At 41.4% G+C, this 26,097-nt stretch overlaps 2 protein-coding genes across 2 annotated transcripts in view; both read right to left on the bottom strand.

The window, feature by feature from the left end:
* LOC126567823 (solute carrier family 12 member 4) overlaps positions 1-26,097 on the bottom strand; it is a 486,521-nt gene that overhangs the window by 459,942 nt on the left and 482 nt on the right. The window lies entirely within an intron of this gene.
* LOC126568590 (probable prefoldin subunit 6) overlaps positions 1-26,097 on the bottom strand; it is a 263,741-nt gene that overhangs the window by 116,357 nt on the left and 121,287 nt on the right. The window lies entirely within an intron of this gene.

Here is a 26,097-nt window from a genome sequence, read left to right on the forward strand (position 1 = left end):
ATGAAACATTGAGCACGGTTCTTGGCCGAGTGCAGTGGATGAAGCAGATTTAAATAATGAAGCCTTAAAAAAAACGACGAGATAGAATGGTATGTCTACTCTTTACGTAGAATTTTATCTTGCACTAGAAAGGACAATTTCTTCTCGAGAAATAATAAATATTATTTACATCATACATTGTTTCACAATAAACCGTAATTTGTTTTATTTTCCTGTTTGTAAACATTCCCATTGGCATTCGAGCTTTGTGTGAGCTTTAAATTTGAGCATATAAAACACGGAAGAATTGGTAAAATTCTCGTTTATTTACCATTTCACATTTATTAGAATATTCATCCATCCAGCCTGATTGTTTAAACTTCCCACGCTCGATGATCATCCGGTGAATGGTTGAGCAAAGGAAATTATGAACGAAAAACATCCTTTGGCAAACAGCTGCACAAAATCATACGCTATGGCCGGGTGTATTAAGTGATTCAGTAAGGATACCTTTACACTGTAGAAATAATATTTTTCATGTCAAAGTGCTTTTTATTAGCTCTCTTTCTCCATTTAAAAATTCTATCTAATTGTTTGTTAAAAATGCTCTAAATAATATATTTTTTACATTTTGAAACATTCCACAGCATTTCCATTTTTAATGGTAAATTTTAATCGTTTATGTATTTTTTAAAAGAAAAGTGGTAAAACTTCTTATGGAACGTTGCAATCATGAAGTGGAATCTTGCACTCAGTTACGAAAAATATGCAACATCACTGTGGAGCTTTGGAACCAGCTGTAGAATTTGCACCGAACGTTTCATCATCCCTGAAGTGATTTTACAAATCTATTATTTAAATTCATTATAAAATTATATAAACCCTGTATAAGCATAGGGTTTCATTCGCCTCTTATCTGATAAAGAATACCAAATTTAATTTTTTTTCTCATAAATATCAAACAGTCCTCAGAACCTGATAATAAAACAGCTATTACAACCCTTCGATATTCCCCAACGATCTACGGGGGATCCAACCTAGACTTATTCTATGTATTACTATAGAAACCCGATAATCGCAAATTTGCCATTAATGTTCAATGTGATGTATAGACCTTCATTCTGAAATTAATGAAATATTTTGTCAAATGAGGTTTATTCAATATGAGTTAATTGTTAGTTGTGTTATATTGCGAATGATGGCCGGGTGATATTGCTAATTGTTAATTTGTTAATTACATCAAACCACTACACAACATTTAAATAAATAACACCCCGCACAAAAACTTTTACGGATTGCTTTCGTGCACAACCCACTTAAGCGTCACTCAACACCAACGGTACCCACGGAATAAAACCCATCTCCACTCATCCGCTTGCGGTTTCGTGTTCGCGTTTCCTTGGCGGAAACTAACGGCAGCATCTTAGCATCGCAGAAAAGATACAAACAATGTGCCTGCATTTCGAATAACTTAAGTAAGGTAGCTTGAGAAAATGAAATTTTTTTACCCTCTCCCAGGTAGATGAAGCAGCGGAAAAGCTGCAGGTAAAGCGATCCGGATACTTCGTCTGTTGCCATAGGGAAAAATGGAAAATGCATCACATTTTTTAAAGGAATCTCCATGATAAAAACTTTGCCAAAACATCCACCTGTACTACTTCCCAACGGAGGTTTTTGGGTTTGTGTAATAGCACAGAAAACAAATGCTAATGGAAACCAAACCATTCTGTGCAGTATTGTAAGCTGTCTAAATATAGCGCTCATAAAACGATCAAACCCTTATAAAAATCGTTTGTCAGTGTTAGCGCCAGCACTGGAAAGGGTGACAATCAAAATCAAAATCTAATAAACCCAAAGCGTGCCGGTTAGCGTGTGGTGGGTTTGTAAAGCATTCCTTTCATCGTACCCTCCACTTTTCTTATCTTTTTTCGTGTATGTGTGTGTGCTTGATAATTTATCAAAAAACACTCCTTATTCTCCCACTGGGGAAAATTCTGAGAGCCAAAAAGATGAAGCAAATTGCTAGACCATCCAACCAAACTTGTTGTACGATTTTTCATCACCAAAAGTGGGGACGGTATGGCATCCGGAATAGTAAACTGTGAGAGGGTAGTTCTCGACTCTTCCCAACCTCTTTCGATTGGTGACCGGTTGCCTGCTAAAATTCATCGATTTTTCATCCCCTTTCATCGTTCGATCAGGGATCGCAGGGATCAAGGGTCGAAAAGGGTACCGGCAAAACAAGAAGAAACTATTGCTTCCTTTTCACCAACAATAACGGCAACAAACAAGGATCAGACGGAGCGGTTTGTGTGTGTGCTGTGCCAAGCCAATACAAACGAGCCCAATAGCAGGATGCGTGAGTGTGCAGCATCGGGCAGTGGATGTTTTTAGGCAAAAACCGGAACCCAAAAATAAACTTTCCCAACGCTAGAGCACCGGTGGCTTTTCCATCGCACCGGAAGAGTCTGTCTGTTTTGCCGGAAGTGAAACATACTGGTGAGGCTGGTGAACTAGATTGTGAAGTCGGTTGATAGACTTTGGTACGGCTTTGGCGTTAAGGCGACGGCACGGGCACGGGGAACGAACCATCGATGAGGGAATGAAACATCAAATTAGATTTATAGCAGACGATCCATTTTTTATTCATACACCCCAGCACAGAGCGTGTGTTTGTATGTGTAACAAGCTGCCAAGATGATTCTTGAAAGGAGTTTAACCTACAGTGCCACGTACACACGTGCATAGCTTCAGCATAATATCTTGCAAAAGCTTCCCTGTTTGGAGATTACTTTGTTCTACGGAAGCTTCTTGTGTCATGTGTGTTCGACACCTTCAGACGAAGCAATTAAAGGCAGGAAAAGTGCTTATCCTTCAAAGAGTAGCAGGAAACCACCGCCCCCCCTCTTTGCAGCAATGGCTCAATGGATTCAATTAGAAAAGTTAGTTTAATTATTGCTGCGGGGTTTCGAAATTGAATATTAAGGTTCTTCCGGGTTTTCTTTTTTGACGTCAAATTATTACTAGCAGCGAAAGCTCGTTGGAGGATGTGGATTGATGGCAGGAGGTTTTATGGTAAGCCTTCTACCTTCAAGACAGCCCTTGCGGGTGTTGCAAATAATCAAATACAATTATTAAATTATGAAGCATGTCGCCTGTAATTGATGGGAGTTTGAAAGTAACGGCATATAGTTTCCAGTAGGAATGAATTTTGTTCACAAAATGGTTGATTAGAGGCTTTCCTTTACAGTTCAAATATTTTATCGCAACAACAAGGTCATTATAAAGCCTTTTAAATTCTCAACTATCTTTTATTTTTTTAAATGGATCTTATTTTTATAAAAGTTAACTTTCAAAGGCTTTTACTATTATTTTTATGATAAGTCATTTAGAACGTTAATTAGTTAAGGAAATCTGATTTAAAGTGCAACTAAAAACAGACTCATGGTGAATTTGTTAATTTACTATCGTTAAGAGTATAAAATGCTTTAAATCCATGTATTTCCATAGAAAACCGTGTGGTAAATCTAATAAAACTATACGACAACAAACACATCTTCCGTCTTACATCACTCGGTCACGGCAAATTGCATCGCAAAACCTCTAATTCATCCCGCGAATCAATCAACATTTCAAACCGCCTGCCAAAGAGACTCTCTCTCTCCCTCTCTCGCTCTCTCTCTCTCTTGCTTCATCTTTTTTTGTTTGTTCCCTAAAATGTCGACCCGTGTTCACGACCGTGTCATTGCTTCGTCACCAAAACACCGGCAAAAAAGAAAACCGGAACCAGTGTAAGTGTGTGCCTTGCAGCTCGCCAAAAGAGCAAAGCAATCCATCTGAAAATCAACACGCGAGAAATGGCGTGCCCCCTTTTTCCCTGCCACCCCCGGGGGTAAACCAACTTGCAGCAGCTTATCCTTTTTTGATGAATTAGTGAAGGCCGGGACAGAAGCCGGACGGAAGGGAACCAGCCAAAGAAGCCGTGTGCAGTTTGCAAATCGTCCCACTTGACAGACGCTTTTACAGTTTCGGCAGTCAGGTATCATTTAAGTTTTTGTATGTCGGTGTATCTGTACCCCTCAATGCCGTTGTGTTTCACAAATGGATGGTTCGCTTTCTTCTGTCCGACGACGGTGACGGCGGTGGCTAACTGTAGCATCGGCAAAAGGGAAATACTTTGTTTGCTGTCCTGGGAAAGGAAATACGCGAGCGCGCAATAAGGCTCGCTGTATTAATATATTGCATTGGGACTGCGAGCTTCGTAGAGCTTTCAATTTACATTTTTTTTTCGCTCCCTCATCTTTAAACCCAACTATTGTTTTCGTTTCGTTTTTAATCCCACACGTTTTGGAGCGCGATATAATTATTTTAAGCTTAAGAAAAATGGTGTGAATGGTGATATTTCGCCACAGCAAGCATTTTGCAACCCACTGAGGGAAGAGAAAATTGTACATTTCTTTTGGCAAATTTATGAAGGTTGTGGTTGCTGACGTTTGCTTTTGCTTAAATCGTCTGTTTTCTTGAGCAAGCAGCAGCTCAGCGGCTTCCGAATGGTGAAGGATATGGCGCACATTAGCTAATTAAAATTCATGGCAACTGCCCGAATGGTGTGCAGCATTTTTGTAGAAAGCAAACGAAACTAAACAGCAGCATCACAGACCTACTACTACATCACAGACCAGCAGTTTTCGCTGACTGATGGGTACGTTTCGTGCCGAGAGCTTGTCAACAAAAGGAGTGCAGTGTGGTAGTAGTTCAAAGACAGGAGAGCTAGAGCTCGTTTGTTATGGAATGCAATACAGGGGTTTTTTAAAGGATTATCTGCCGTTACAGTTTGTATGGCAGCCTTTTTCTTGTTTTTTTAGCTTGAGAAAGGATGTTCACGAGCAATTCCTAGCCACAAAGTATGCAATCTGCATTACAAACACAAACTTTTTGGGCGTTTCTACGTTCTAAATGTAAACCACAACATTAGAAGACTGATGACTAGAGAATAAAATACTTTTTTATGGCAATGGAAACTTGTTATTCAACCCCAATCGTTAGTTTTAAAAAATTGAAAACATCCCATCAACTTGCACCTTTTAAACGTTTAATACATCACTTCGCCCTCACTCAATAGGCAATAAGAAAATAAGGCCCACAGCTCCCTATCATTACACTGCCATTGACCGTGGCTTATAGCCCTTCTTAACCGGTAGCGCTTTATAAGCTTTTGTGGCTAGATTTGACCACACAGCACACAGCACAGAGGAAATAACCGTCCAGCGAACGTGCCTCAATTTAATTAAATTAAACGTGACCCGGTGTGCGCTGCAGTACACCCAAGCACACACGCACACAACACACACACTGCACCAAGCCCGAACGCCGAATGCCAGCTCAGGCCGAAGCATACGACAAAATGTGAAGATGGGATGTGTATGTGCCATGCCTTCACAACCATTGAACTTGCACTGGCAACAAAACGACGACCGCTAGGACGCGGGAAGAATTTAATGTTCGACCAATTGTCTTTGCTGGTGCACGGTTCGTGCATCGAGAATTAGCTCGACAGCAAACACCATCTCGCTGCTTCACTGCGGTGTTTTATGGGATTTTTGTTTTTTTCTATTCTAAATCTTCATTTATTCCGAAAAAGAAATGTGTCTTATTATCCGTACAACTGAAAATGTGCCCACAAAAGTTCATTAACGACTCCGACCGCCACTGAAATCCGCTCACTTGTCACTCAATTTGGGCTACGCGTTTTGTTTCATTACATTTTCACACGCAAACAAGCGCGTGTCCGCTATAAAAATCACTGTAAAGCACCCGTTTCAAAGTAAAATGCATTCCACTTTGTTCGGGGGGAGTTTTCCATTTTACAACAGTTGCTGGACACTCTAGCGTTCTTTTTTTATGGCAACTCCGTTTGAGCGTCGTAGTAGTAAAAACATGACTGTCTGTCTGCCTTCACGAACTCACGCGAAACCGAACGGCGAACGATCTGCTCCGGCAGGATAGTGTGTGTCCTTTCGCATCAAGAATGCACAAACAACTGAACATTAAATCATACACTCCACTCCGATGTACGAGGAGCTGTTGCGAGCGTGTACTTTCTCCTGCGGTATAAACTTCCGGAAAGAGCGTGGTCTGATTGTAGCATGGCCCTAAGGCAGCAAGATTTTCACACTGATAGCGTGTGATACCGAGAATGATGGAGGCGCACACCAAATCTAGCAACAGATCCGACCGACACCGACATGTTTTTGACAATATTATACTGATAGCTTTTATATTACTCTTTGAGGGCTTAAGACAACAAATCGTTCAGGAAAATTTAAAATTTGCCAACCCCATTCGGTACACCATTCGTGTCACATCCCCAACATAAACAAATTGCACTGCCAGCTATCAACCAACCGCAAACTCGTAGCACTCAGCCACTCACGAGGGCGCTCGTTAACTTGCGTTCTTCGGTGCTCGATCACTCCGCACAACCGCACCACACCAACAAAAACGAAAACCCACAAACTGAGTGTGTGTGTTGCGCTGTGCTTTGCCGCTGGTTGACTGGTACCGTTGACGTGAACGTTCAAACTGACGACGAGTGGCACAGTTGCGCCAACGGCAACAGCTAGACGGTATTCAACATGTACTAAATCGAAAAGGATATTACCAGCGCGAATCGGTGTGGGAAGGTGTGATGCGTACGTACACGTTTACCCAGCCACAAGAAGCTCTTTTCCCGCTGGTACGCTGCATCTCACACACTCACACAAAAATTGCTTCCCGACCCGTGTTTCGGGTCGGGTTGAGGAGATTTTTGCACATTAAATCAACTTCAATCAGTGCACTGGCGGTACGGAAAGTAAACTTTAGAATATTCGACGCTTTTGTTGTGCGAAACACCCCTAGAAGCTTGCGGTTGCCGCGGGTGAACGCTAGCAAGGGCGGTCGAGGAGCGAATTTCTCAAACACATCGTAAATTTGTGCCGCCTCGCGCTCGTGTGGGCTCGTGTAAAGTGGAAGGTACAATGAAAAGTCTGTCAACTAAGATCGAGTGATTTAGCAGGCGAAATTGAGGATGAATTTTTGGGAAGATGATTTACCAAACTGAATGCGGGTTGAATGGGCGGGATGGAGGATTAAATTAAGATGATTGTATAGAAAGAGGTGTTTTTTGTGTCTATGACATTAATGACAATTACTTACAATTTGTACATTGAATTTTAACTTTAATTCGGTTAGGGAAATCGTATGTATACACTCAAAAGAATATCGAGGGCAATTCTTATTAGCATTCACAAGCAACCCCTGTCAACACCCTGTGTGATTGGAGCAATAAATATTAAAAATAAGGCATTTTCTCCTTATTCTTGACCCTATCCCAGGCATGATTGGTTATGTAAAAATAAAAAATATATAACATCATAATCAACAGTTCCGTAATTTGTAATGCTAAAACGAACAACAAGAAAGATAATTCTATTTGTATTCGCATGAATATGCAACGAGAAACCAGTATTCATTTTTACGTACAACATTTACTGCCATTGCTCATTACTCAACCTGCATATTGAATCCATGTCAACAAAGCACAATTTAATCACGCTGCACCCTCGGCAAACCGGGCAAAATTATTTGCACAACATTGCACTGCACCTGACGGCCAGCTTGATTACACAACCTGGATCGAATGTAAATAGATTGGAAAGCTAGGTGTGCAGTGTTGTGGTTTTGACGTGACTGGGAAAAGCCAACACGTTACAAGATGAAAGCGAAACTCGGTCACATCATTGCTCGGCTCACAAGCAGCTGCTAAACCTACGGCAAGGAATGCATTGCACAAGATGGCGATAGAATTATACCGTTTTAAACAAAAGCAGTGTAAAAAAGGAGGATTCGAATTGTCTGTCCATTCGTAATGCTTGGTGATAAGGAAAACCTCTCTGCTCTCCCTTCTGCCTGGTGTTTTTCTAACTTAATCCACGCCAACGTCCCCGCATGTCCTAGAGTCGTGTACATTCATTAACGCTTCTATGCTCGGGTACTCGGGTTTTTGTGTGACTTTGAAAACCACAAACACAATATAGAAACACACACACAATCAAACACTCTGGAAACACTCAGCATGATCACGTTGCTCCGTTGGTTGCGTACGAGGAGCAATCCAAGCTGAGTGTTCCACTCCGTTTTCGCCCCCACACACACACACATACACAAGATGCACAAGATGCACTGAAGTGAAAGCTCTTTGATGGGTCGTTAGAAACTGAGTCGTTGTCATTTGGTGCGTCTTTTTTTTTCGTCCACCGTCCACTCTCGTTTACACTTTCAATCAAAAAAAGCACATGTTTTCACAAACGACCAGGCGTCTCCATTCGTTTGCAGATGCACATTTTTTTCGTGTTTATTTTATCTTTTTCGCCACCTATATTCACGGTGGCTAGCAATTGCGAACCGGACCAAACATTCACTAATCACCATTCACACCGCACTGCTAGAAGTGTCGGTAAGACCGGGGATTAATGGAAAAGTGATACGGCTTACTAGCGCCGAATGGAGACGCCCGGTCGTTCTTACGCCCCCCCCCATTTTTCCCAATCCTCCCGATGGGGACGTGCAACCATCAAACGCAAACGTGATAAATTCACTGACTAATAACCTTTCAACGGGACTGGATAACCATCAACCCCAACACCCAGGCCAAGTGGCACGACACGGTGCATTTAATCGAACCGAATGCAGTGTCGCATCGTGAGCGTGAAGGCAAAGCAACGATTTTCCGATTTCCTGCAGCACCAGCTAACGGTCGTATCGGGTTGAAACGCGATTAAGAAAAGTCACGAAAGCGCGCGCTCTCCGGGACCGGGACCAGACAAAACACGCCACACGCCAGCAACAGTGCTCGAGCAGTACTGTTGCCACCGTACCGAACCGGTGTCGCTGCTGGCACGATGGCGATGGCTGGTTTTGCGCTTCTACGGGTTTTCGGGTACCGCGCGACACAACTACCAAGGCCAACAACGAAACGGTCGCAAAATCAAGGGAAAGGCGGAACGTTTCCACGCTTATCCGTTCGGTGGTAGTATCGTTTAGGTAGCCCGATAGTTGGAGTACACGGTAGCAGAATGAACGAACGGTTGCTTCACGTTGTTTTATTTGTGCTGCTATTTACTTTTGCACCTTTAGCCTTCCTGCACTGGTATCCCTGGAGGGGAAAGGAACAAAATCGTGGAAAATGGATGATGACGATGACGCTTGGTACGGGTGCTGGGTACCGCAACAGCTTGATTATTACATTTTACCCGTCCGTCGTCGACGTCGATCCGTCTTCCGATCCGACGCAGGGGAACGAGAGTCCGTATGCGTATGTGCGAGCGGTTGTGCATGAGCGAGAGTTTTGCAACGATCGATTCCATTAAGCCGGCAGCATGATTGTTTAAAAGTTATAGAAATCGATTCGCCGAAGAATCGGTGACGCTCCGGCAGAACTACCGGAGCGGGAAAAAACGGGTTGAAAATAGCTTTTAAAATGAGGCCAGACAAATGGTGAACTTTTGGATATTGTTTGCTGTAGCAGAATGTAAGGATTATAGTTCTAACGAGGTGATTGAGAAACTTCTGTTTTGAGAGTAGAGCAGCAGCAGCAGCAGTAAAGCGATCTTTGACGACGAAGGCATTTATTTTTCGTTTCCATGCACATTTAACTCTTCTCGTGATGGGTAATAAGCTTCAAGAATTGAGTAGAATATAAAATATTCAAAACTAAAATATGATATCTGAAGCATTGCAAAATGTTTGTAAGTCATTATTTTTTTTTTCTAAAAATTGAGAATGATCGGCTCTGACATGGAACACAAAGAAAAATCTAGATCAATGAACAGCAACTGACTGTTTTTAATTCATTTTATAGAGACCTTTGGACCTATTGGCTCAAATTCGCCTCTCCGAAATAATACCAACCGATGAAAATTACAAATTTATCGTGAACTTTCTATTACTACACCATATATAGGCCACTCTATGTCACAAAAACACAACTTGGCCCATTATTTTCCTGAGGGGACAAAGCGAAGCTCTCAAAACTATTTACTGTGCGCGTGAAGTGATAATCCTTCATTTTCCAGCACGTTTTGTTCCACTTTGGTACATTTTCTACTACAACGCTTGACAGACTTTGTTGCCCAGACTTTCGCACCACATTTATCTACCACGAAGTGGCACCACAGTTATGTGTTCACTTTCTCTTCCCTACTTATACAGTCCGGTTGGTGTAAAAGGCACTACCACTGCCAAAGCCTTTTAACTGACTTTACATTGCCCCGTAACGGGTAGAACCGTAACACATAATAAACGGAAATGGAAAGCTTACTGTCCTGTACCTTCGTACTTTGCCCTTTCCTTAACCTCACATTTGTTTTCTTGAAGCGGCCATTTTGTGATTGCTTTTGTTCTGTTTTCTGTACAAGCAACAACCAAAAAAAAAAAAACAACAACACAGAAGAGAAGTGTAATTGCTCGAGTCAACCGTGACAAACTGTTTCACTTCATACTGATTGCGAACGCAACGGTTCCGAACCACACTTCACACCGGTCACACTAAGACTGACGAAACCCTGATGACGTTCACTAGAAAAGACGCTTCGGACGATCTATAGTGCCCATCATCACCCATCGTCATCCATCGTCCACTCCAATCGCTGCGGTCAAGCTCTCACGGGAAGCCCGGTAATCGTCAACGCTTTTCCGTTCTATTTTTCTACCTTCCTTTCAAAGACCTCCTCCTCGTCCACCTCCTCTTAACACCACTCCTACCTTCCCGCACGGGATGGATGGTGCACAGCCTTCAATAAACGCACCTTTATTATTGGCTTTCCATTTTTCCTACAGGACCACTCAACAATGGGTGGTCAGCAGCTTAATGGAGGTACGCAACAGGGCCGGTTTGCGATTGAATTGCTACGGGCGTAATACGTTCGCCAAACGGTGATGGGGAGATGGAAAACCTCGAGAATGGCAGTGAAGAATTTCTACTGATTTCCATAAATTTTCACTCAACCTGCCCTTATAATGAAGGGTTAAATGCGTCCAGGGGATGATGTTGGGTAGCTACTGATTAGAGCTTGATGGGATTTTGCTCTGGTACAACAGGGATTAATGTGGCCTGATTTGCATGTTTTCTTCCGGGCGATCCAGGCCTGTTATGGAGTTGGGAAGCAATTTTAAGAATTTACGTGTGAACGGAGAGGGAAGCAACTCCCGAAATCAGTTCATATTCCGAATCCATGGCTATGGAAGAGATGGGGGAATTTATTTGGATCGATGATAAGCACAAGTGTTAATAGTCTGGCATCGATTACTTACAACAAAAGCGACATAGGAGCAGGAGAATGATCAATTGAAAAACTAATTGTTTGTGGCACAGGACGACTAGGCCGACGAGGTTCCTGGTGGCTATCAAGACGGCCAATTATTAATCCGCCACTGTCGTAACTAAACTTGATGATATCATATGGCTGGATAGTCAGAGGAGGGAACGATCCAAGTGGGATTCGAACCCTGGCCTTGCCATGTAAAGACTGGCGTCTCTTCGGTTCGGTGGAAGAGACGCCAGTCTTTACATACGTCTTCTAGACCGTTCTAAACGTTGTGTTCGAACTAGAAGCACTACTAGAGGATGATTATTTAGAATTAATTATAAATAAAATTAAATAATTTGAAAAGAATATTTTATTGTTGTAAACCTAGTTTTGGTTTCATACACGCACAAAGACGCACAACTGTCAAAATTTGATTCAATTTGTTTTTGCTTGAAATTTTTTGGTGGTTTAAAATTTGCTTCCAGCAGCTGTATTTGACAACGATGCAAAATCAAAGTAAACGCCAGACATCTTGCAGATTCAATCGAGACTAGTTGCACCACGTAGCGAAAGGCATTTTTTGAAAAAATTGAGTGAATTTCCAGACAGATTGTGCAGGGAGTTTGTTATTTGCCTGAGCAAGATGGTAAGTTTTGTTAATTTTAGCTAAAACACTGTATGGAAATGATGCGAACTACGATCCAGTCAACTTGAGTCTTGACCGGCATTAGCGACTACCGCAATAAATAAGCTTATGTACCGTGTATCTCAAAGCACACGGGTTCTAAAACTAATTTCTGCATTTCTTGGTCCTCGTAGAAAAGTATTTTCATACAAGTATAGCTCAAGATGCGCAACTTGTACGTGGAGCTCCCTAGCATTTCTCGCATTTCTGAAGTCATGTTCCTAATCGACATAACATACCCTATAACCGGATATCCCATCGAAGACCAATATACAACATCACACATTATTTTTCACGTTTCAGACCAAGGGTACGTCAAGCTTTGGAAAGCGCAGAAATAAGAGTCATACGCTGTGCCGTCGTTGTGGTCGAAGTTCGTACCACATTCAGAAGCAACGCTGCGCCAGCTGTGGCTATCCGGCACGGAAGATGCGATCATGTAAGTAACACTTAATTTCATGAACACCCTTGTTCATGATCGTCCTGGTCCCATGTTTTGATAGTGCATCGCGTAATACATGTGCCGCAGGGCAAGGTGACTGATCCGAATTCAAATTCAAATTTATTGTAACACCATGTGATGCTGAAGCAGGTCCGAGAAACACGTGCTTATTCCCATTCGGATCCCACTGGACTAATCAATGTCTGAAAGCGATGCCTTAAATCTATCTGAACCCCAACTCCCAATTAACCATTTTCGCTACGGCATAAGCGTAATTTTAAAATTTTAACTGAAAATTTATCTTTAGATGGCACCTTTGAAAGTACTTACAAAGCAATCATATCGCTGTAGTAGCTACCCACGTATTATATCCTAAATGCACATTTCTTGTTTACTGTTGTAGATAATTGGTCCGTAAAGGCCAAATCAAAAAGGACAACTGGAACCGGCCGGCTACGCCATCTTAAAAGAGTGCTTCAACGATTCCCAAACTTTTAAACAAAGTCCCAGCGAAGTGCAGTAGTTAGCATTGTTCGGCATTTAAAGCAAACTTGTCCAAAAACCAACTATGGGAATTACTTTCAAGGAACTCTTTATACTTGTAATAAATGGGAAATAGTTAGAAAAACATGTACATCTCGTGGATTATTTGAAGTAACGATTCGCATGTATACTTACTTACCAGGTGCCTACAAACCTGATTTCGGCTAAGAAGAATTTGGCTGTTTTGGACATTGTACATTTCACAGAAGCGAATGTGAGTGGAACTATGAAGATTCGGTAAAGTCCCCTTTTGCGACAGGTATTTTGAGGATAAGATTCCTCGGGCTGTAGTGCATTCGGTTGGTAGCCAGCACCCTTGTGCGTAGTCCAACAACTGCGATATTTTCGGTGCAGATTGACACCTTCGGAGGTGCGATAACTGTTTGCTGCACTGCTCATACTTGAACAATAATTTCTCGATCTTTTGATGTGTTTCTGCCGCTTACGAGAGCCTCAAACTAATAATTTGTATGTCATCGGCATATGGTAGGGGATCGGAATTATCTTTTCCCCAACTTCAAAGCCCCGGATGACCCTCTCTACCGCCAACTTGAAGAGAAGACAGGCAAGCTGTCAGGGATAGGAGCCTAAGAGTTTTCCATCTACTCTTCTTAACGACATGAATCCTATCCATTTCCTGTCTTATGGATCCAAATTAAAAAATATTACAAACTTATGAAGCATGAACTTCACAATCTTTGCCATCGGTGGTCAGCTTATGTCAACAACTCACCCACCATCCGGCCATTACATTCTTGACGAACTATTTTTCTATATACTTGTGTGTAAAGAAGCGTCTCAGCTGTGGAGCTGAACCACATAACGTAGTGCAAAGTTTTTGATTAGTTTTCCAAAAATTTCCAAACGCTGAAATTTATCTTTCGGTGGAAAAATAACGAATAAACGAAGAGATTTTATTTTTTGTCTTTTGATATTTCTTGTTCATATTTATTAAACTACGATCAAACACTCATCGCGTTTATTAACATCTTTTTCAATATTCCTTAAGCTACTCTAGCATTAGGACTCTAAAGTACAACATCAAACTCGCAACGATATCGAGTGCACTGCTCCTAAGGCGTCCTTTAACTCCATTAAATTTGGGTTGAGCAAGGCTATCGAGCCTGTGGGGAAAGTGGATGGAAAAATGAACGATTTCCTTTCTATTATGAAGGTTGAACGCTTGAAATGGCTTTTTTTTTTCAAAAAATGGGATGAACCACAAAAAAATGTTCAAAAATTCTCTCCTACACATTCTCGTTCCAATACACACATCCGCACGTGTTCTCGTCCATATAAGATGGTGGTGATCAGTTCTCTCTAATTTCCTAGTTTTTTTCATCGACCAAAGGGTGATTCTTTTTTTTCCCGCCCCAGTCCTCTCAGATCATCGTTTTACGGCAAGGATATGGGTGTGCAGTGTTGATGCTAGGAAGTTTTCACCCGTCAAACCATCCAACAATGGAAAGCAATTTACCAATAAAGCATTCCAACTATTGGCGGAAGTCTTTCGCCGCCTCTCCTAGGTCGAGGGAATCACGCTCGCTGGAATATTTCCCTAACGACGCAAAGAGGAAAATGAATATGATGCGACTCGTTCGTTCTCGTCGAGGTAGAAATCAATTATCGATGGCAAAGGGAAATAAAAAGAGAGAGAGAGTGTGTGTAGAGTTCTGCAAGACGGGTTAGTTTACTTTTCTGCTCTTCATCGTACAAATAATACAAATATAGCTGTCTGTCTTGTTGAATTACGGCTTTTTCTTATTGTTTCGACTGAAGTGTTTCTGCGACGATAATTGTTGTTACTGCTTTCGTCGATTGTTTGGATAACGCTTTGCGCCAAGTTTTGATGTTATCGTTAGGTTGAGGATGTACTGCCACAGAATAGGAAGGAAGACCCACTTCCGCACGTTGTTTAGCAGCCGGAAACTTTAACGAACGCGTGCGCAATCAAGAATGCGTGGTGCGTATAGCCGTTTTTGAAGTATCCGAAACAGATACTGTGAAGTGTGTGTTATTTCGGGAAGTAACGCAACAGGTTTTTACGTACCTTGAGATAAGCATTTGTTCTTTTGGGTGTTTTAGAAAGGGACGGCTTACCTGTAAAAGTATAAAATAAAATGTGGATTTAGTAGTAGTCTGATACAATTATCTTATTTAAGAGAAATTTTGAATTAAATGTGAACAGCTCCAATTTGTTTTTGTCAGTTCCGGTAGAACGACCTGGAGCAGCTCCACATGTTTTAATAAATTTTAAATATTTCCTTTTGTTATTTTAAACATCAACATACCAATCCACGCAAGTAACTTGGAAATCTTGGACTTTGATTGATTTGCAATCATTTTGCTATCATTCAATCATTGCTTTATGATTTATGGAAATGAATGCGGGGCACACGAAATGAACTTCTTACGTGAGAGAAATAATAACCCGCAAGGCATCAGGAGCTCTTAGAAATCTATGCCTAGCGCTAGGCCCATCGAACCCCCTCTACTTGGTACCCCTTTTTCGGTAGTTCACGTGCCCCTAACACACACCCAGCGCACCCCATTAAGCGGGTTATCCGCCGCACGGAGAAGAAACGATCGCTCTGCAGAAGAAGTTTGCACAAAATTTATTTATTCCACTCATGCTCGGAGCACATTTCACAATATTTACTACACTTTACCGCAAAGCTTCAACCACACAAACAACAGCAAAAAAAAAAAACATCCAGGTGAAAGAATCGCACCGAATATCGATGTTGCGCTGTTCGGTTCCGATTTTCTCTATAACCATCGGCGCGGTTTTGGGGTTGTATCACGCGCAGCGCAACCACAGCGTTTGTTGTGTGCCGGTTGATGTTCGCTTGCCAGGATTTTGAAACGGTTTTTTTTTTACTTTATTATTATTATTCGCACCTCACCAACCGGTCCGTCCTGTGGCTGATACCCCTCGACGAGGCATGTTACAACAGGTTATGGTTCTAGGTCGCACACTAAACCTAGCAGTTGATGTTTTGCTTTGTTTTATGTTCATCAAGCCAGGAAAGGAGGAGGTGTACATAAAAAAAAGCATAGGTGGTAAAAGGGGCAAACAAAAGCAACAAAACTTCAAACAACATCAAACTCTCGAGCACTCGCTGGAAAAGTAGTAAGGGTTAAGCTGTCGAATGGTAAAATGTTGAAGGGAGGGGCCATTCTTAGCGTTAGACCATAACCTGGGAACGTTTCTCAGGCACCCCTTTTTGGGCACGATGTAATGGCTGTGTAAGATTGTAAGTAGAGGCATGCGAGTTCGTAAAAAAAATACGGCATTACTTCCACCAAGCCAGCAACACCGAAATGGAGTAGCATGGATTTTTTTTACATGCGGAAAGGACTAGTGCCGGTGCTACGATATGGATTTTGCTCCGTATATTGTACAGTTCGCTTGTGCTTTGCCCGGTACTAAGTGAAGTTTAATGCTAGAAATGCCACAAGTGTTAACCTTTATAAATAATTTCAAACCAAGAAAAAAGGGGCAGTAAGTTTGGGTGGAAATATATTCCTTGTGAAAGGCTAGCTTTCATAGTGGTTTAAGGTATAATTATTTAAAATCATTTATTCGTCTAAGCCTTGGCATTAGCAGAAGCCTCCTCCTAAGCTGATACGGCAAAAGGCATTATTTCACTACAAACTGAGGCCTACAGCATTGCTTGCAGCCACTTTAAGAAACTTTACGAAGTCCAGCAACCCACAAGCAGTTGGTGAAATTTGCTGCCCTACCAGGACTTGAAAGACTGCGTATAAGTTGCAGAGAGAACATTTCGGAGATGTTTTCCACACAAATTTGTGTGGAGGAATGAAACGATTTTGTGGTGCATTGTTACTACGTTCACGTTCTTAAAATTTTGTACGAGACCTTGTACATCCCAAATATTAAACCACTCGCATGCTTTGTCCCTAGTCACAATCTTCGCATGGTTGTTGAAAAATATCGTATATTTTTATACAAATCTTTATTACGCTACTCGCTCAAAGGCTAGGAGAAATAGTTTTGTTAGAGACGCTTGGGGTCTTTTACATTGTAGCATTTCTTACCTGTGACTCACTAGCATGGCGCATCCCGTCCTTCTACGATCCTTTTACGAAGACCTAAGCTATCCAAAATTTTCTAATTTTCTAGCTGAAGTTATCAAAGACCTCAATGATCAAACATCGTAAAATGCAATGAAACTGGTTCCGAAAGAAAATTCAGTGTGCAATTTTAATAGTAGGGATGTTGAGGAGCGGGCCAAGGAAGCAAATCTTCTTGATCTTCTTCTTGACTTAACGACCTCTAAGGTCATGCCGGCCATTGAAATGGCTTTCTAGACTGCCGATAACCACGTAGTTTGGTTAGTCAGTCCTCACTACCGGGGGACGGTCCGGATGGGATTTGAACCCCGGTCCTGCCGTTTGAAGACCGGCGCCGCTGTCGCCTACACCACCGGGCCGCCCCATTCTTGATCTAATGTTACCAATATGCGTTCGGTAATATTGAAGCCTTTAGTAACTCTAAGATAATTCTCTCTCTCTCTCTCTCTTTGCAGACTGTAGAAAAGCTCCCAAAGTTTGTAGAAAATCCACAGCAAAATCTTAAAACACTAATCCTTTACACATCTTCTAGGAGCAGAGGGCTGATGAAGGATTTATTTCGCATTTTTTGTATTAGCTAGAGGAACGGATTAAACGGTGCCACTCAATCATGAGAGCCAATTGTCGGTTGTAGTTCATGTATGCGTATCAGCCTGTTCGTGAGTTCCACTGGCGCTAACTGAGAGATCAGATTACACTCGTTTGTGCTCGGATCAGTCCGTGTAAACACTGCAGCAACAGACACTACTGTTAGACGATTTTACGTTTCACAAATAATTTCACTCTTTGTTTGTACTGAACAGCATAATAAAAAAGTCAAATAACGACTATAATAGTGCAATCAAGCACGCCCAATCCATTTCCTCACCGTTATCCGACTCTTACCACTTACTGCGAAGCATCATCATCATTCATACGTGCAGTACCCATTAAAACCTCTCAACATAACCGTTTTACGCTAAAATACCGATTCAATGTGATTATAGGCTTATCAATGATAAAAATGAAAACACCAGCTACGGCCTCACTCACAAGTACACCCATATTACCGACCAAGGGTGCTCAATTTTACATTCCAAGTATCGGTCGCCTCAAGCACCGATCGGGAACAATTTATGTTTTTCGATACGTAAACAAACACACCGTAATGCCGGAAATGGATTTTACACATGAAAGTTCCACTTCAATATGGCCGTGGAAAATCACTTATGAGTGTGTGGGTGATTCCTTTTTTTTTTTGGGAAAATGTAGTCAAATATCGAAATTTTTCTACCATGACAGCTGCACGCAGCGGGTTGTTAGAACACGTTCCACTGGTAGTCGCGACACGTCAACAGCGCGGGTGATTCCGTCGCTTATCTATCGGTTGATGAATTTTCAATTTCCGACACATGAACTCTGTGTTACGTTTCACCGTGTGCGAAGTGAAAGCAATTCGGGAAAGGTTAATATGATAACCTGCGCAGGATACGCGTACGAAAAGGCACAAGTGTGGAAAACAAGCAATCAATGGAACGGGTTTGAATGTGCAACTGAACAACAAGTAATGAAAATTTTGCTACAAATTTTTTACTAAAATAAAATGAAGAACTTCTCAACCTCAACTTGTAAAACAACTCCTATTCGAGCGAACCCCTTTCATGAAATTTAATTTTAAAGCCAGCCTATGCCCAAAGGTCAATAACCTCCAAATAACCATTCCCGGTAGCGTGACTGTCTGCATCAAACAGCTGCATAATTTACACGAAACTTTCAAACGTTAAACCACTTCCGGTGTGTGTGTGTGTGTGTGTGTGTGTGTGTGTGTGTGTGTGTGTGTGTGTGTGTGTGTGGTGTATTATAGGAAAACAACCAAGCGAAAAAATTGTAAGCACGCAATCGAGAATGCAGTATGAAAACATATAATTAACGCTGTCTGCAACATTTTCAGCAACAGGTTGCCGTTAGATGTATGTAAAACAGAGACTTAAAAAATACATAAAACTGCAAAAGCTCTCTACGAGCTTTGCTATTAAAACAGATCTAAAGTTTAAGAGGAAAAGCTTTTCGCGAGAGCTATACAGCACATGCGTCCTTTGGAGGTATCCTTAGTATGCCATAATATTGATGTAACCACTTTGCTCTACTCTCCACTAGAGGGATCCACCGTACAAGATGTGACATGCAATATTCAACTCCAAACTGCACAGTGTTATGTGTCATGCCGTCATTACTAGTGCCGATCGAAGCCTTGCCAGTGGAACGATACCAGCCACGGATCGTCAGAAAGTCGTGGTGCTTACTTGGACGAGCTTCAAGTTTTGCCTCCTACACACACACACGCTCTGACCACCTCATTCCTAGACCGCTAATTACTGCTGGCATTGACCCAGTTTTGTTTTTCTGTATCATTCTTCGATTTTTCATCCACATGCCAAGAGTTATAAGACAAGCTGGCACACTTACCCACACCGTTTCCCTTGCCGAAAGATAAAGTAAGGGGAAAAAAGACTCAAGAAAAAAAAGCTAAATGTACCATCAGGATTTGGTATCCGTTTGCCTGCAGCTCCAAGACAAATGGTTCACTGCTGAGTAAGTGAGATTTGTATTTTTAGCCAATGTGCGGCTCTTGAGCAACACGACCGAAAGCGTGAATTACGGTTGACGAATATTTGCCACTCAATTAATTATGATTTATGATGTGCAGTGTTAGCGTCACGGGCAGGACATCGTGCATGATTGTTGCTTTAGTAAGCTAAGAACTGAACGTTTTTTTAGACAAAAAAAAGTAGAAATAAATTTAGAGTAAGAAATTGTGCAGAATTTTTCTTCTGTCAATTAGCCCTCTATAGCGAGTTTCAAATCTCATCCGGACCGTTCTCTCGTCAGGAGGGCTAACTATTCAACTACGTAGTATCAACGAGTCTAGTAAGCCATTAGATGACCGGCGTGACCTAGCAATTCTTTAGCCAAAAAGGAAACTTTATGAAGACGAAAAACTTAATGTGTTTAAAGGTATAATTTGTCTCTTAAGGAACAAGAAATTTGCACTAAAGTAATGTTACATTTAAACATAAAATAATATTTTTTCCGCTTAGACTTTTTGCTATATTTTGATTAGAAATAGGAAATTAAATTATCACAAACAATACCGAATAATCCTCACTCCTTTGCAGTGGCTACTACTAAATCTCAACCATGACCTACCATTTTCGAAAAACAAAACAAAAATAAACAAACCAAAACCCCAGTCATAACTTCAAAGAGGTGTAAGAAACGGAAGCCCCACACAAATAAACAGTTTACTACTGGAAAATGTCTTTAAAGCACCGCCCTCGGTCACTCATCCGGTACACTTCGTCAGTTGCGTAATGTGCGCAACTGCACACAAGCCTGTCAACCTTGCCCATGGCCGTACGACTAAAAATAAATTATCGAACGAATTTTACCTAACGAAACACACTCTTCACCCTTCGCAGCGTATTGGTTAGGTTGGTAGGTGGCGGGTGCGTACAGGTTACCTCAAAATGCATCGCAAACCGAACGACGCAAACGATCGCGTTCGCTGGCCTTTGAAGCGCACGTCAAGTGTATGTGGGGCGTATGCAGAAACATTTAGCAAAAAAAAAAACCCCGAACACAAACCCATCGCTCATACTGCGAACCATCCTCCATATCCAATGTCAACTGTCATGGGATACATCTCCGGGGTAGGGAGAATGAAACCAAAAAAACATGACCGTCTTTTTTGGCACGAAATTGAAAAACATGAACCGTGGCGACGGCCAGTGGGTGCGTTTTTCGCACCAGCTAGTGGCGACGGATGGGCCCGGGTGTTGTGAGCCGATATCCGATGGAAACCGTATCTTGGGGGATTAATTTATCATAAGCGTAAAGTTTAATCCAGCGTGGATGCATGAAGAGTGTGTAGCTTGGAAAACAGTGAAGGCACAATTTGGTTTGATTGATTAGTGTGTGTTTGAGGAGGGAAGGCATTAAACGTTCGGGGTTTAAAGTAGCTTAGAAGATAATCAAAAATAATGTTTTTAACTTTAATGGCGAAATTGAATGTTATAAAATTTGATGTAGTAAATTAATCAAGGAATCCATTTTGTTTAACAAGCCGTGAATATTTAAAAAAATGTGTATTTATGATTATTTAATTTAGTTTTCTGTGCTCAGTGGTAAATGCTTTGCTATTATTTCTACTAGAAATTTTAGGCTCAGTTCGGCTAATTTAGTGTCGGCAGACTCGGTACCCGGAAGCTTCGAGGATTTAATCCCTAGAAATATTAGAATTGGATTGTATCCCCAAACAGGATTGGGATTCAAAGATTCAAATCCCAATTAGGATTGATATCGAGAGTAGTTGACAAATTCTCGATTGTGTTGAGATTTGGACTTTGTAGAGGCCGCTCCAGCAGTTTAGTCAGAAAGAATACGATAAAAGCCTGTATACTTAGAGGGTCATCCAGCTAAAAAAGACTGTACCTTGTTGAGGTCTTGTTCTGCTCCAAAACTTCTTTAAAATCGCTCTCGATCTAATATGGTCTGACCATCCACTGTTTTAACTTTTCTGCCGGATGCATACACGCCATCGCTCCATATGAATGTGGGTCACTACCACTCAAAGAACAGACTGGGTCACTCAGAACCATTTTCATGACCGACATAAGCACGGGTAAGCTAATTCGTTGCACAATAGTAAGGTAGAGCTCGTCAAAAAGGGTGTAGATTGAGTTGTATAAAATGGTTGCCAAAGCTTTTAGTTTAAAGTGTTGGATGGCGATTTCTAGTGGTAAGCAGAAGGAAACGACAAACGTTAGTTCAGGGTAATCAAGAACCAAGAATTTAAAAATATATTCAGCATTACAATTTTGTTTTGAGCTACAAAGAAAACTCGTGCCAATAATATTCAGATTTTCAAACGAATACTAGAATGTAAGATGTGTTACGAAGAATGGCAGAAAGTAATAATAAGTCACCCACAAATACTGTCATTTGTATGGTCAAATGGTACGTTATAATGTAGTGAGGGAGCACGCTTCGTGTTGCTATTTATGAGCACCAGAAATCATAATGCACCCTTCACGACCAGTGTTTCAATTTAAGCTACAAGTTGAATTCGCGTGTGCCCAAAATAAACGAACAGCATTTAGCTGCTGCAGTCACAGCCAGCAACCAGTTGAAGCTCGTCAAAATTATTTGTTCTACAAAAAAAGAACCATTTGCTTTTTTCTTGCATGTATTCAAATGCATTTGCGTTCAGATATGAAAATTATAAAATGTTTTCCATCAATATTTGGGTTGTAAATTTACATGAATCTTCAAAATCCTCTCATTCTTTTGTCTTATTGTTTGAAGTATAATTTAATGATTTAATGCATAAAACATGGATGAATACTAATGCTCAACTAATAAAGACATCAGAGTTTTCTGTATCGATTAACCGTCGTTTGCATGGTATCCTGCTAACATTGGTTAGCACTTTAAAACGTTGTCGGCAATCAACAAAGCGCTCGAAAGCCTCTGAGAACCTCGCCCAGTTTCGTGAAGGCCTTCGCATTGTATTTATTAACTTCTGCGTCTTCTGTGTTCACCACTCTATTATCGAGCCTCCAAGAACTTCGGTGAATGAAGTTGTTACTGGCCTTGGTTTGTATTCTTGGAAACAGTGGAGTACGGCCAATCGCCCGCTCAATCAACATATTTTTAACCCTCTCCGTATACGTCGTCATCGGTTTTGACATCAATTATAATAAAAATAGTAGCTCCTCACCCTCCAGTAACACTAGAACGCAACCCTTTTGATAGGAACGCATACTACCCAATCCATCCGAGTAGCGTGAGTGAGCCCGCACTGAATGTGACTTACTCTGGTGAGGCAACGGAGCAACGATCAACCGGTTCCGACCAGGCCCGAACAGCTTGCGGCAGGATAAAACTACTCATGGGCAGAAATTTGAAACATTTCCCACTCCCATCGGCTTTCTGCCAATCGATAATGCACATCTTCATAATGGAGATATATTAACCCTCTTCACGATGTCACGCAACGTACGTCAACTTTATCCACACGTTTAATACGTTTCGCTCGCTCTTCGAAACCCGGTCGGCTTTCACAAATTCAAGCGAAGCTTTAATACCGGTCGATCCACGCGGTACGATCTAAATTAATTGGCGGTCTGTTTGTTTTCGCTCCTGCCCATTACTCTACGGAATCACCCTTGGGACCGTTTGGTTTCGAGACATTTGTCCGACAGATATCTAAAGCAAGATCGCTTTCAGGCGGCAGGCATCGGGTCAGTTTGATCGACTGGGCCGGACAGCAAAACGACGATGAAGCTATTTAATTAACAATAATGAAATAACCGTCAACCGAAGCGAATGTCTTTGCGGGCTGGGCCATATGGGTGGCGTGGATACCGACACATTGTGGTTGCCTTACACTTCAAGACAAAATTGTGGCACGAATAGTGTAACAGAAGTATATAACCAGCAAAAGGCAAATTTACCTAAATATTCACTCTATGTTTTGGGTTGTTCGGTATCATTTTAGTGACATAAAATAGGAGCGATTTGTCTCGAAATTTATCATCTGTAAATATGACTCATTCCCCGTTTTTTATTTTTGGCAAATCATTTACAACATTTTTTATCTCAACTGTATTCTATAAATATATCTTTTACGATCCAAAGATAAACTGCAAACCAAACAGAATAAAAGAGTGGGGAAATCCTTCTCGCTATTGTCGAACTCGAACCCGCATAACCATGAACAATCATCATGGAAGACACCCTCCATTTTTATAGCATTCTTTTCTTCTCGCGCTGAGCGATAAGATCCAAACATTCTTTATTGATACTAATTAAGTGATGCATACACACACTGGCCGGTAAAGGCTCGAGTCGTGTGTGTGGTGTGCTTTAATTCCTGAATATTTAACATAAACGATTACGTTTTCGTAAGAGAAAATTGAAAAAAGGACAAATTTGTTCATGTCTTCAGTTTGTATCCCTTGTTGGTAGGCGGAAATAATTTTAAAACACGTTTAACCCATTTAAATGTATTTACCTACTTAAGCTTATGACTGTGCATGTTTCGGTAAAAATGGCCGGTAGCAATAAACGGGATTCTTCCAGCACACACAGCATACGAGCACCACAAACAAAATGGAATTATTTCTGTGTGTTTGTGTGTACGTTTTTGTGCGATGGAAAATAAACTTTACGTTGAATGTTCATTTGCATCGGGCGCTTCTTCTTCGGTAGTGAATAATTAAATGTTATATTTATACGTACGGTTTGGTCATAAAATTGGCCAACCGCTGCCGGCAATACGAGCAAGGCGAGCCAAAATTGGTGCAAGTAAAACGGGAAGGAAATTATGCATTTGCCAAGTCGTTGCATTTTGTGTTGCTACGGCAAGGTAATATTTTCACATGTCACTAACACAGCTTAGCTTGGTCAGTTGCGTTTTAATCCGCTTTCCATCCAGGGTGGGGAAAAGGCGGTTTTAAAATGAAGTAAGGCACCGCTTAATCGGGCACTTAGTAACGAGTAAACCGTTCATCCCTGTGCTTAAAGAATTAGTCCTCTGTCGTTTAAGGTTTGAAAGATGCGTTTATTCAAGGATAATGTGTAAGCCATTTAGCAGTCTGTTTGGCCTTTTCCCTTAGGCACAATATGATAATAACTTAGGTATAAAAATTGTTTACTTATTCTAAGCAGCTTAATTTATGTTTGAAAATATCTGTTGGCTTTTCTTACATGACAAAGGCTGTAATATGCTGTTGCAGTTAATTTAATATTAAAGATACTTTATGTTTCTTCAGGCTAGACATACAGGCAGAGGTGCATTTTCTTATACAGTGGACTAAGCGACCTCGTAGAACCCTCGACTCAAAAAGGGTGCTTGCGGTTCTGATGGATGGAGCTATATCCGCCTCTGCAGACCGGATCAGAAGAAGAAAAATACTAAATAATGTGAGAAGATTTACCCTATATTTTCGATTGACCGGGATTAATCTATATGCAATCATGTTTAGTACTGCGCAAGGGTGCTGGCTGCCAACCGGTCATAATACAGCCTGAGAAAAAACTCCTCTGGACTGTACAGAATGCTTACATAGTTCCAGAGCTCACTACCGCCTTTGAGGTATGGGCTTTATCCAAAGCTGATGAAACATTCCTAGATGCATTCAAGAAGAATATGCTCAGTAAAACCATCGGCCTCGTATGTGTATCCGTGGACGAATATATGCGGTGATGTGCGAAGTACCTGCCTGTACCTGAAGACTAAGTACCTGCTTGCCGGGGGCTCTAGATAGAGATTGAGTCCGACTGAGAAGCAGAGTGAAGATGACGATTTTGAGTTCGTAGAGGATTTCTGCTAACATGGTACGATAATTTCGGATAACAACGTCAGCAGCGAACTCCGTGCAGGGTAATTATGCCTACTTCAGTGGATACGTCCTGTAGACCTCTACTGGTACGAGTCCTGAACTACGCTGAAGGAAGACGTATCAATGTCACTCCCCATTTTTGGACAGTGGGTGCTTAGGACTATCTTTGGTGTTGTTTGCGATTACTACGTGTGGAGAAAGAGAATAAACCACGAACTAGCTTAGTTAATTGACCCCTTCAACTACTCCGGTCTTCACATGCCAGGACCGGGGTTAAAATCTCGAACCGTTACCTCGCAATAAGAACTGACTTTCCAACAACGTTGTACCAATTAGTCTAGCAATAGTAAGCCATTCAATGGCTGGCGTGACCTAGAAGGTCGTTAAGCCAAGAAGAAGAAGAGAAACATTAGCTAGACGCTATGACCTTCTGGAAGGATATTTACTATAATATATTCCAAGGAGTTTGTCCTGGTCGCCCATTAGAAGAATCTTGGTGTCAGAAATATGTAAAATAATCCATGAAAGGTCACGTTCCTGTAACAAAATTTGCCCCATATTCCATATTCCCAACCATAACTCATTCATTTTTTTCCTAAATTAATTATGCAGGAAAAA

This window comes from Anopheles maculipalpis, chromosome 2RL (genome assembly GCF_943734695.1).
Source record: "Anopheles maculipalpis chromosome 2RL, idAnoMacuDA_375_x, whole genome shotgun sequence".
Lineage (NCBI taxonomy): Eukaryota > Metazoa > Arthropoda > Insecta > Diptera > Culicidae > Anopheles > Anopheles maculipalpis.